Source organism: Pogonomyrmex barbatus, unplaced genomic scaffold, assembly GCF_055798465.1.
Source record: "Pogonomyrmex barbatus isolate J1 unplaced genomic scaffold, ASM5579846v1 scaffold4, whole genome shotgun sequence".
Lineage (NCBI taxonomy): Eukaryota > Metazoa > Arthropoda > Insecta > Hymenoptera > Formicidae > Pogonomyrmex > Pogonomyrmex barbatus.
In genome coordinates, this window is record NW_028297138.1 from 6,575,776 (window position 1) to 6,588,279 (window position 12,504).

The 12,504-nt window shown below is 42.3% G+C and overlaps 1 protein-coding gene and 1 long non-coding RNA gene across 2 annotated transcripts in view; one reads left to right on the plus strand and one right to left on the minus strand.

The window, feature by feature from the left end:
• Positions 1–1,620, minus strand: part of LOC105428296 (uncharacterized) — a 29,788-nt gene extending 28,168 nt beyond the window's left edge. Inside the window, exon 1 of the long non-coding RNA XR_967984.3 lies at positions 1,343–1,620. This is a non-coding gene — a long non-coding RNA (uncharacterized LOC105428296). The remainder of the gene's footprint in view (positions 1–1,342) is intronic.
• LOC105428301 (CD151 antigen) overlaps positions 1–12,504 on the plus strand; it is a 100,446-nt gene that overhangs the window by 44,817 nt on the left and 43,125 nt on the right. The window lies entirely within an intron of this gene.

Genomic DNA, 12,504 nt, shown 5'->3' on the forward strand with positions numbered 1-12,504 from the left:
CCCTGATTACCGAAATTATTTCAACCGTACGTACCCGCCCGGTACCCGATAGACAGGGTGAATGTGTTAAATAGCGTGGATCGCATCGATGCGTTTAATTCCAGTTTCCCGACGCGTCTACTTCTCCGCTCGTAACGCCAAAGCAATCCAACTTTGGCGTTCTCGGGATATTCAAGGTAGAAACTAAATGGATTCGCTGAACTCCCGAAGCTGCCTTAGACAAACCCTCCGGCGCGATATCGTTTCCCTATCGATCTGTGTCTTCTTTTATTCACCGGATGGTCGGATTATAAAAGACCAAGCGTGTCTCCATTACGGTCGGCGAAAAACAGCCCCGGCACGAAGGGGGGAATTAATTTTTCAACGCCGAGAGACTATTTTCGCTTTCGGACGCAATTTCCTTTCTTCTCTTAGCTCTCGGGTAATTCGGACGGTATCGTTCCATCGTTCGGGTTACGTGAAACGACGTTACTTATCGCTATTGTTTAGAAATTCCGAAGAGATTTATCGGAAAATTTTATCTTGTTTCTCAACCGTTACTGAGAACGCTGAGAACGTCGTTAAATTTTTAAAGTCTCTTTCTCTCTCAGGAGCGTATCTACCAGTTGTATTTCGGGAGGTATGCGTTTATCAAGTTATCATCTTACGCGAGCTGCGCCGAGCTGCGTCGTGCTGTAACATTGCGACGCAGAATTCCGAGAAGCCAGATGACGATGAAATTATGTAAACGATATGGTGTAGGTGATACTTGGGAGGTGCGCTAAAGCCGCTTAACTATATATAACGTTAAGAGCAACTTTGGTATGACGATTTAAAACGCTTTAGGAACTTTCCGCCGCGAGTTTTACGAAGCTCCACGCTGAATGGCTTTGTCTCTGGTGCTTCCGGACATTCCGTTGCGCAAATCTAAAATTCTATTTTCGCGAGAGGGCCGCTATGAAAGCGCATCATTAGCGGTTATGACATTACGCAGTTTTGCGGTGTCGAATAGCGAGTTGAACTGCTGCAAAATATTCATACTTAGAAATACGAAGTTATTTTTATTTACTCTTACGCGGCACAGCGATTTTAACGAAATTGCGAAATTACACGGGGAAATAAATATCACGCATATTTGTAAAAAATTATATATATATATATATTTTTTAAATCCGATATTTTTAAATCCGCGGCAGTGGAAAGTCTATTAAAATTGCAATATATACGAAGCGATATATTTTAAGCTTTGGAGCACATTGAGATCGCACATTATCTAAAAGTTCAAAATATTTTGCAGCTGTTCCATCATGCGAAGTTTTTTGTGCCGTATAGCGTAGTGAGTATTAATCTGCATAATATTTACATTCAAGTCGCAGTGTGTATCGGCAATGAGAGATCAGCATGGGTAGCTTATTCCATCGGCAAGATACATTCACTGATCCAATCCAATATTTGAGCAACGTGTCGACTGTCTATTGACATCAATGACAATCAAATTCTATGTACTTATCATTCAAGATAATTTACTCCACGTTATCGTTATCTCAGATAAAACTTTTAAAATCGATCGATTACTTGTTTATTATAACTAGAAATTAGAAACATGCCATCGAAATATTTTTCATCATTTAAAATTTATCACACGGAAAAAAATTAATCTTAAATCAAGACTCTATGATTTAAGATTAATTTTTTTCCGTGTGATAAATTTCAAATGATGAAAAATATTTCGATGGCATGTTTCTAATTTCTAGTTATAATAAACAAGTAATCGATCGATTTTTAGAGTCGATTTTAAGAGTTTTAAGAGACTGTATATATTCTCCTATAAGCAAAAATAATATAATTTTTTTAAAAAATTTTAATCTTGATTTGATTTGCATTAATATAAATATAGATATTTTCATATATATAAGCAAGAATATTACAATTTTATATAAAAGATTTTTAGTCTTGAGTTGAACAAAAGTAACATTCGCAGCAGTACAAATTCGATGAAATCAAAATTAAAAGATTTAAGAAGATTATAATATTCTTACTTATATATGAGCATATTTGTCTTGATTTAAGATTAATTATTGTAATTACTGTAATTTCTGTAATTATAACGATTCTCTTCTCTTTACAATTCTCTTTCGATTTACTCGTCGCACGATATTAAATTAATCATGTCGAATGATTTCACGCAAGAAACCTCGATCTTTATGCAAATTTCTGATTCGAAGGTTGTGTACACAGTTGAAAACGTCTAGACGTCTGAGATGGCCGTCCACATCGGCGTTTAGATTTCAGCGAACGTAGAAAGTTATTCGACGACACCAGTGTGCAGGTCGCTTTAAACCGTGCCGGTGCTCCTTCGCCATAATCGGTCTCTTCAACATCCGGTGGTTTAACTTCCCTCACGGGCGCGACGTCACGAATGTCTCCATCCTGGAGTTGATTGTCGCCCAGAGATCGCTCTCGTTGTATCGTCGGTATCATGTCACCGATCACTCGGTCGACGACCTCGACCGCATGTCCGTTAAAGAAATCACTGACGTCGTTGTTGTTCGCCTGGCACGACTCCCGCGAGTATTTAAACTTCCAACGTTCATCTGAAGACAGTTTCAGTCGAATCGCAAATTCTGTTCCGAACGTTTAGACGTAACATACAAGAAGGAACAGTGGAACAGTTCGTAGGAACAGTGAGGAACTTGTGTAGTATTGAAAAAAAAGCTATTATATTAGGGGTACCCATATAAGTAATGTCGCTTTTTTTCAGATTGAAACATTACCATCTTGTTCGTGAACGTGATTTATTATTACACATTACAGTCTACGTAATAATTAAATTTATTGACATTGTGGTGTACTTATCGTAAAATTTTGAAAAAACTTGAGTGTATCGTTAAGAATGAAAGGCCAAAGTATGGACGTGTATATTTGATGCTTGATACGAATTTCGAAAAGATAACAATGGTACCACAAATTCCGCCCTTATCCTAACGCCTTGAATATCAGAATATGTCAGCGTTGATTTAAGAGAATTTAAAAACAATGATTTCGATCTTTCCGACGGACTAAAATTTGGAATACTTTGCTACGAATCGTTTTACAAGAGGATAATTAAAAATTTGCCAGAAAGATGAAGAAAGATTATCGACAATGGGGATTATTTTGTAGATTAATCTGGACTGTAAATGTTAAACAAAATACAATTTTGCGTATCGAAAAAACGATACTTATGAGTGTCTCTAATATGTACACACTCGTGCGTCTGACGTGCCCCCGCTTAACAAACGGGAAACGCAAATTCTCCCAATCGTATCTCGCGTCCGTCTCGTACAACGCGGACATACATCTCGCGCGGTCTCCCCGCCGACGGGGATTCGCGTTTCCGCGGTGACAGCGGCGAACAGACGGGGAAAAAAGGGAAAAGCGAGAAAAAAGAGAGAACGATTCCAGTTCGCACGCGCGTACGATCCGCGCGCTGATTGCGCGGCGTAGGGAGAAAAAAAAATTCGCACAGCAGCTGTTTCCGCCGACAGGGGTGTTAACGTCCGCCAATTTATCGCCGCCGCCGAACGCGGTGTGGGGTCGCACGCGTTAAATTTACGGCGGTCCCGGATCCGAAAATGTATTAACTCGTCGTGAAACTGTCCGCGCGAGGCGAAGACCGCGAAATCCGCGAATAATTGTCGTTTCTTTATTTTTTTATTTATTTACTTTCTTGTTTTATTTATTTATTTTTTGCGCTTGGACGACGGGGACAGCCGACGCGACACGATTCGTTAATTTTCCGACGCGTATTTTCGCGCCTCGAGATGCGACGACAAAACAGGTGAGAGCTTGATCAAACTATGTTTTTCGCTCGCTCCTCTCCCTTGATACACGCCTGGTTTATTGTCAAACTTTTTACATCAGTCGGGCGAATGCGTATTTATGACAAAGTTTTAATGATAACGTTGGTAGAGCGTTGAAGGAGTTAATAAAAAAAAAAAAATATGCTATACCATTTTTTTTCCTAAAAGGGACAGATATTTATGCGCTGTTACAATAATGGAAAAAATATTTTTATAACTTTTTGGCTGGAAGTAATCGCCGTAAAAATACTTTCGAAAATTTTATATTCTCCATATCGCTTCGAAAGAAGTTTTTAGTTTTTAATTAACTTTTTTTAATTATTCGGCTTATTTAATGGTTATGATGCTTGCTTTACATTTTGTAATATTTTCATTATGATTCTTTGTGTTTTTTTTGTCTGGGATTAATAGCGCAATTTTTGCAGACAATAAAAACGAGCTCAACGCCGAAATGGTCGTGCTATAACGAATTGAAGCAATACGGTTACATGTCGTTTATATGTGTATGTGTATATATATATATATATAAAAGGAAAAAGGAAAAAAAAAATATATATATATATACATATATATATATTTTTTTTTTCCTTTTTACGACGCGATGTCAAAGCGATCAAACCGAGCAGAAAAAGTTTGCCGCAGCTTTAGAAATAGAGATTTGGGTCGCTTAATTAAAAGGCCGACGGAAAAATTGGGATTGGCGAAGCAACTCGGCGGCGCCGGAAACTGCAATTTCGCGCACGGTGAATCGGATATTTTCCCCAAAACACACAGGAGGACACTTCAGATCCGAATAGAAGCGTATCGCGAATATCGGGCATTCTATAGCGCTCTGGGTGGAATAGCCTCTGCTAACGCTTGGCTCTCGTTTTACCTCGGCCTCATTAATCTCTTCTCGCTGCTCGGCGACCGTAATTACGCGCGCCGTAATTCAGGGGAACAAGGCGAAATGTTCTTTATTTACGTACGACTTTCCTTCCGACGACAACGACGATAGCGTCTCCTTGACTGCTCCGGCCCGTATTGGATACGGAACGGAGGGGAAAGCTGTGACGGTGAACATTTTACGGTCACTGGTTACGTCCACGAATGGCGGTTCGTGGAATTTTTACGACCTGTATCAAAATTTCCAACTTTCCGGAAAATTAGCTACTTTTTGGTATGATGTTTCAAAAGTGACGGTCGAGTGGTGATCGGGAGGGGACTCAAAAACAAGAAAAAAAATTGATAGATAGATCCGGATGTGCGTTGTTTTCGAGTTTCGCCATTTTTATTTTGCCTTCGAATTTTTTTTTTGTCAAAATTGAGAGAAATTAAATAAAAATTGCGAACTGTTTTAGCATAGGATGACACCACATGGAGACACAGCTTGACAATTCCATAATTGTGCAATATCAAGCAGTCTGCAATATTTATTTGATTTTAATATGACACTCATAATTTCTTCTTTTAATTTTGATAAAAAATTCGGAAATAAAGCAATTTCAAATTTAACATAGAAATGGCGATAACTCGAAATGAGTAAGCAGTTTCAGGTCTTATGTTCATATCAACTTTTTTTTTATTGCTTTTGGATTTATATTCATCTCGCGAGTGACTTCGATTTATGGAACAATCTGTAAAGACTCGTTTTCGCCCCTCGATACGAAAATTCCATCACTTGGGCGATAGAAATCGCATTGTTGTATTTAAGAGAGGAATGTTAATTTTGCGAAAGGCATGAAGAATTTATTATTGCATGTGATGTATTATTAATTAATTATTATCGATGAATCGGATATCTGCGAACTAAATGCAGAATGGGAACATACCGTTATATATATACACAATACGTTCTCTTTTAAATTACGCTCATTTATACTTTATCCTGAAAATGAAACAGACATATCGCGCGCAAATTTGTGGCCATTTCGTACGTACCGCTTTACGGTCATTAAAGCGGAAAAATTGTAATTCTAAATGGAAAATATTGTTTCAACTCTACGGCAGGCTGCATTTTTCACGAGCTTTACGAGGGGGAACTTTCCCCATTAATTTTATCCCATGCGACTTATGAAAAAACATCGTTAACCACACGGTTTGATTAATTAAGACGTAGATTGCACCACAGAGGCAATTAAAGCGTGTCTGTGACCTCCATTTGCACCGATCGGAAACAATCGGAAACAATCTTTCGGAGTGTTTTCATTTTTATCGGCTGTAAATACTCGCGCCGATACCACCGCCGGTGCTTCGTCGAACATGCCGCCGTGTTTCGTCGTTTGCGGAATTAATCGCGCGGCAATTATGCAAGCAAACGACGGAGATTCATAGGCGCACTCGGTACACAAACACACACACACACACACACGCACGCGCACACATACACACACACACACACACACACACACACACACATCAGGCGCGCGCGCGCGCTCAGGCCTCGATGGCGCGGCTTGTCCTGATATATAGGCTGTTTGTTTATCGCCCTGCGACGGAATTTTTATCGCCCCGCGCGCGGGCAATAGCCGCGCGCAAAATAATCCACGTATCCGGGCTAGAGAGGAGAGTGGCGTGTAAAGATAGAACGGGGCGCGGATGGCGCGCGGCCCTTTACGATCGCTTAAGTGCGCCCGTGTTATTTCCGTGTCGCGGACGACATTCGGCGTAATAACCCGATGAATAACGGTCCGTAACACACGTGCGCTCTCTCTCTCTTTCTTTCTCTCTCTCTCCCTTATTCGCCTAGATACGACCGCGATATTTTATGTCCCGCCGGCTCTCATACATGCCACCCTTCATTACACTTTTACGTTACTCGCTTAATTCGCCACGGTGACGTCGACACGCCCGACGATCGCGAATACCACGTAAATACCCATCGTGCTCGCCGGTCGGGAAGGGAAATATATATCCCTTTATTTTAACGAAGAAGACGAGAGAGGGGAAGGCTGGAGGTCTAAAACGCCGTGCTCGCAGGTCGAAAATTTCGTTCGCGTTCATTCGATAACGGCCGGCGCGGCGGCGCACGGTCAGGGATCATTGTTCATGAAAATTCCACGCGCTTCATTTCCCGATCGCCGTTAATCGCGCGATAAAGCCAAGAATCCCGAGAATGTCCAGCATCTCGCTCGTTACTACCTCGTTGCAGCTCGTCGAAAACTAAATGCTCCCCTGTTTTGGATCGCCGCCACCGTCGCCGCCAACGCCGCCGTCGAAACGAGCGGAAAATTTGCAAAATCCGTCCGCGCCACCCCGAAACGAAACGCGACGGCCCGTAACGACGTCCGCTCGATGCTTGCCGTTTGTATTCACGCGTCGGCGGCGGCCGCGGCCGCGGCAATATCCAATTTTCCGCGGCTGTAATCCCGAACTGTGTACACGCACGGACGGACGGATGGACGGACGGCGTGGGCGATGGCAGGCGGCCGTTCGTGCCGCAATTTTGCATGTCCAAGGTTGTGCAGCTGCTGGCGCAATACACATTCGCTGATGCCAATCCGTAGATACCCCGGCTGCTATTACGCCGCCAATGAGCCTGGGCGAGATACGATGATGGCTCTCGATTATCATCGTCGTAGGGGAGAAGACTAGCGCATTCCAGGCACCGAGGCACGTTCGGACCATTTCAGACCTTCTGTATCGCAACAGAGATTTTCAGAGAACGCGAGAGGAATGTGGCTCCTCTTTATGTCGTTACGATACATAATTTTATTTATTTATCTACTCATTCCCGTAAATTTGCCGTTTAGATATGTATATTTCTCTTCTTCAGTCGCATTACGACGTTCGTCAATTTTTTTCAGCACCGAGAGAGTAACGTATTTATTTGTATTTTTGTTTATTTATCGCGCAGGCGACCTCTCAGTCATCAATTTCTACGCCATTAATCATAAGGATAAGTCGGAGGGCTTTTTAAATCTCGACTATCCTCTGAATAATAAATTGCTCCGGAAGCAAGTCGCGGCGCGCTGGTCGTGGGAGTATATACCGTGTAGTGCGCGACAGAGACATCATGGATGCACTTCTATGCAGTCGGCCCACGAGCTTTCTTCCTTCATGTATCGTCGATTATTCCTATCGCTGCGTGCCATCGCGTCTTTGTCCGTGAGACGTGACTGCGTTCCTCTCTCTGCGTAATATACTGTAATATACCTTCCATATTTTACAATATAACGCGACGCGCGCGACATACGCTCTCTTCATATTCGTTGTTATTCAGATCCGTATTACTATTTCAATTTGTTACATTTGAGTCTCGTTCAGAGTTTCGAGTTAATAAAAACCATCATTCGTGTTTATAATAATTTTTATATAAGATACCTTGTCGACGAGTTTATATTGTAATTCAAGCGCTTTTATGTAACGTCAAATTTACATATACAGGGTGTTGCGTAAGTCAATCACTCGGGAGGTGATTGGGGATCCAAAAACAAGGAAAAAAATTGGTACGTAGGTCCGAAAATGCGTTTGCTTTCGAATTTTTTTTTTTTTGTCAAAATTGAAAGAAGAGATGGTCTTTATGAATTTTATAACATAATTAAAGTTAAATAAAAGTTGCGGACTGCTTTAACACTATTCAGGATGTAGAACCATGGAGGCCTGATCGCTGTCAAGAGATACCAAGATTACCCTCATGTGAAGCTTTAAAACATCCTGTGTAAAAGTTCTCCTCGTACTACTTTACACAATACAGGTGCAGTATATTAAGTACAAATAAAGTTATAAACAACGACGGTGGGAGGTATACGGATCGTATATCAGCCACGGTGTGCGGCGATAATAAATACAGATCAAAACTCCTCGCGAACGAATTAAAATCCAGGAAACATATTATAACTTTATAGCCCTTTGCTCTTTACTGCCTCTCCTCTACGGCGGATTTACTTTTCTCGCGTTGATTGAGAGGCCGCCGGCCTATAAAAATCCAATAGTTTGCTTCGGCCGCGTTATTCCCGCGCTGTTTCCGCTCAAATTTTACGATGCCGCCTGCCGCCTTCGTTTCTCGAGAAACGCGCGGGAGAACGACTTTCGCGGAATAAGAAACGTGCGAGAGAAAGGGAATCGGGATTACGATTTCGTCTCAAATCGAGCGTGTTATGGAGCTGCTGTCACATTTCGCGCAACTACCGCACGTGTGTGCGTGTGTGCGCGTGCGTGCGTGCGTGCGTGCGTGCGTGCGTGCGTGCGTGCGTGCGTGTGTGTGTGTGTTTGCGCGCGAAAATTCACGTTAAAAATCAAAAAATCCCCCCAGTCTGACGCTCGATTTTCACAGTACCTCCCGATAAAGTGCCCGCCGAAAAATTGCCATCGAAATGAGCACTTCGCGATGGAATATCGTCGAGAAATTATTCATCACATTTTCATCCATCTCTATAATTGATTGCGCGGTCAAATTCCCGCGCGGACGAATTCTCTCTTGGCGAGAGAGAGGGCCCAATATATCCCAGTTTAATTATTTCTGATGGATATCCTCTATAAAAACGCGCGACGCATTTTGCATTTTACGTTTACGGGAGGGAGGATAGGGAGAGGGGGGGAGGGTGCAATTTAACGTTAAACAAACGCTCGTGTACGCACGCGTTTGTCCGCATTTATCGCGACAGTTATTGTCTTTCCCCCTCCCCCAGCAGCTTGAGCGTGACGTAGTGGATGCAGCCACGTTATGCATTACTGTAGCTTTATCCGAGTACACACGTTGAATTGCATTCGGAATATGCGTAAGTTGAACATGATTATCTAAACGATCGTCGGAAAGCGTACTTCAAGTATCATGCGGCGTAATCGCAAGATGAACGAAGGGAAAAATTGCGCAGGACCTTCGTAATGTGACACTTAAATGTAAATGATAATTAATGCGCGCGCGTAACGGAAACGGTTAGGAGAGCCCCCCCATATTTCCGCGGTGATAATTAAATCGCGTGTGTGCGAGAGCGAGCGTGTTTCGCAATCATATGATCGCTCTCGAGGAGCGCGAATTTAAAATCTGTCACAGGAACCGTCCAATAAAAACGAGACCGGGGTCTCTGAATGGCCGGCAAGGTTAATGCGATTGGATGATTGGCTCGATTAGCAAATTGGTCGTCGACGTATAGAACATTGGGATAAATGAGGATATGTCTACGCTGGGAACATGGCACCGCGGCGGCAAATTGATGGGGAGGGCTCGAACGACAACGCTGGATGTCGTCGCTGATATATTATGAGCCGTGATTTTCGATAGCGCTATCAACACGTGCGTTTAAAGTCCGCGCAAATTAACGCGATTGCGTGTGCGCGACAATGCAAATTTTAATTCAAGCGTGACTCTCTTTTTTTCAACTTTTTTATTTATTTGTGCAACTTTTCTGAAATAATATTTGACAATAGAGGACCATTACTTGGCAAGATGAGATGATTTTAGATTATGATTTTTTTTTCTTAATTGAATTTATATATATATATATATATATATATATAAATTCAATTAAGAAAAATGAAAAATTATTATATGTAATATAATAATAATATAATGTTTTTATATATATATATATATATATATATATATATAAATTCGGAACAATTGCTTATATCGCGATGTGCCGTTGTTATTAACAGACTTTCAATGCAGCCTAAAGCTATATTTCTAAATCGATAAAATCTAAAAATCGATTATCTCCTTCATTTTTCCTATACGGAATTTCTTACTGTGAAAAATACTTGATTATTTTTCTGGAAGACTAATGTATTTGAAGATTAAAGACTGAATAATTCAACATAAGATTATTTATTAGTAAAATCGGTTCATGTAAAATTTTTCTCCCGATAATGGAATGTTGATTATTAATCAAATAAATTTTTCATTGCATTATTCGCCTGCATAAAATATTATATATTATGGAAATACTTGCATTAATTATTAATGTTCAAAATGAAACCGAGCGGAAAGGTAGCCAATTTAGGAGATGTTAATATTATACACTTCAAGATACAGAAAGAGAGAACCGCTTTTTCTGACAGTTAATTATTCCAACTTTATCTGGCGTGTGTCATAAATAGGAATCATCCGGAGGATTTAAGAAAGCGATGATGTTTTAATAATCATGTGATTGTAACGGGAGGAGGAGGAGAAGGAGGAAGAGGAGGAGGAGGAGGAGGAGGAAAAGGAGAAGTTAGAAATGGAGTCACGTGCGTATAATCATTAACTCTCGAGTCAAACCACAGTCGGTCGAACGAATCGTCGATCGATATAGCCGCGTATCTGGAGGATGAAGCGTTCCGTCGAGAGAGAGAGAGAGAGAGAGAGAGAGAGAGAGAGAGAGAGACTCCCCCCCCTCTCTCGGCCTCGATGGCTTTTTCTGGCCCACCGGGGGTCTATAAAAGCATCGAAGGCGCGCATATCGATGCGTCATCCGGTGCGACGTGGGTCGTATTTTCAAGTAGGCGTTCAGGCGCGACTTCCTAGCACGTGGGACGTCGTAAGAAACGCCGTTGCGCAAGCGGCGCGTGTCCCGGCGCTGACGACAGCTCCCCCTCCCTCCTCCCCCTCCTCCCCCGTCGCCCCCTCCCCGGGCTCCGAGCTAGGTTATTACCATTGCCTGTTTTTCCTCGTTCCCGTGCGAAAAGTACGTGCATTACGTGGCTTTTTGCGCGCGCCCGGCAACGCTCTCCGCAAACGACGTTCGCGACAGCTGCGCGGACGATATTCAGGCAGTTACGCGAATTACGCGCAGTATCGTTTCGACGAATACGCGAATGCGCGAATGCGCGAATGCCCGTTCGAGTTAATCCGCCCTCCGCGATCGACTTATTAATATTGATAAATCTCCGCCGTTCATCTACGGGAGGGGAATTAAATTTATTGACGCAATAAAGCTTGTAATACCGTTGTAATACCTCACGCGGTGCGTCGAGTTTTAAAATTTAAAACGCGCCCTGAAGTTTTAAATTAAAAAGAGAATTTTTTTGAACGCGAGGTGCTTTGCGAAGGAGGAAGGCACGTTCGAGGTGCGTTTCAATTAGACTCCGCTTTTTGTTCAGAAACAGATAGCCGAGGATTGTCCTGGGCAAAATGAAAAATTCTGCAAAAGAAAAAGTCCCGATCGGTCCGCCAAAGTTTCCCGCGATCTGGATCGCGCCGCTTCGCCGAACGAACGACTTTACGGGTTCGAACCGCGGGACAATTCCTCACGTGTGGCTCGTATCTCTTCAAATTATATTCCCGGCTTGACTGTAAATTTCCGAACCGTAAACCATGGCTGGGTGCGCGTCCATAAAAAATTTAGCTATGCCACCGCGGTCGTGACTTTACTCTTCGCGAGTGTCGTGAGTATCGCGCAGCTGTGCGACTTTTTATTCACAGACCATGTTCGCCGTCGACCATTCATTTCTCGGACTATCAGCGAGGACCGACCAGTTTACCTCGGAAATGTTACTGAAACGCTCGAAGAATTCTTTTTCATTCCGAGACGCGACCATCCACGAATTTTATTCTTTCGTAGAGTTGCAAACAATAGAGCTGCAAAATACGCGAGAACAAACGATGTCGAACGCTCCAATTTCTTCCCTTTCAGCCGACATGTAAATATCGAAATGTTGAACGACGGGTCGTCGATGTTTTATTGAGTTAGTTAAGATCTATATACGCATTAAGATTTATGGAGCCGATTGCGAGCGTTAATGCTCTTGAATCACCAAGCGATGCATTATTGTTGAATATTTAGTA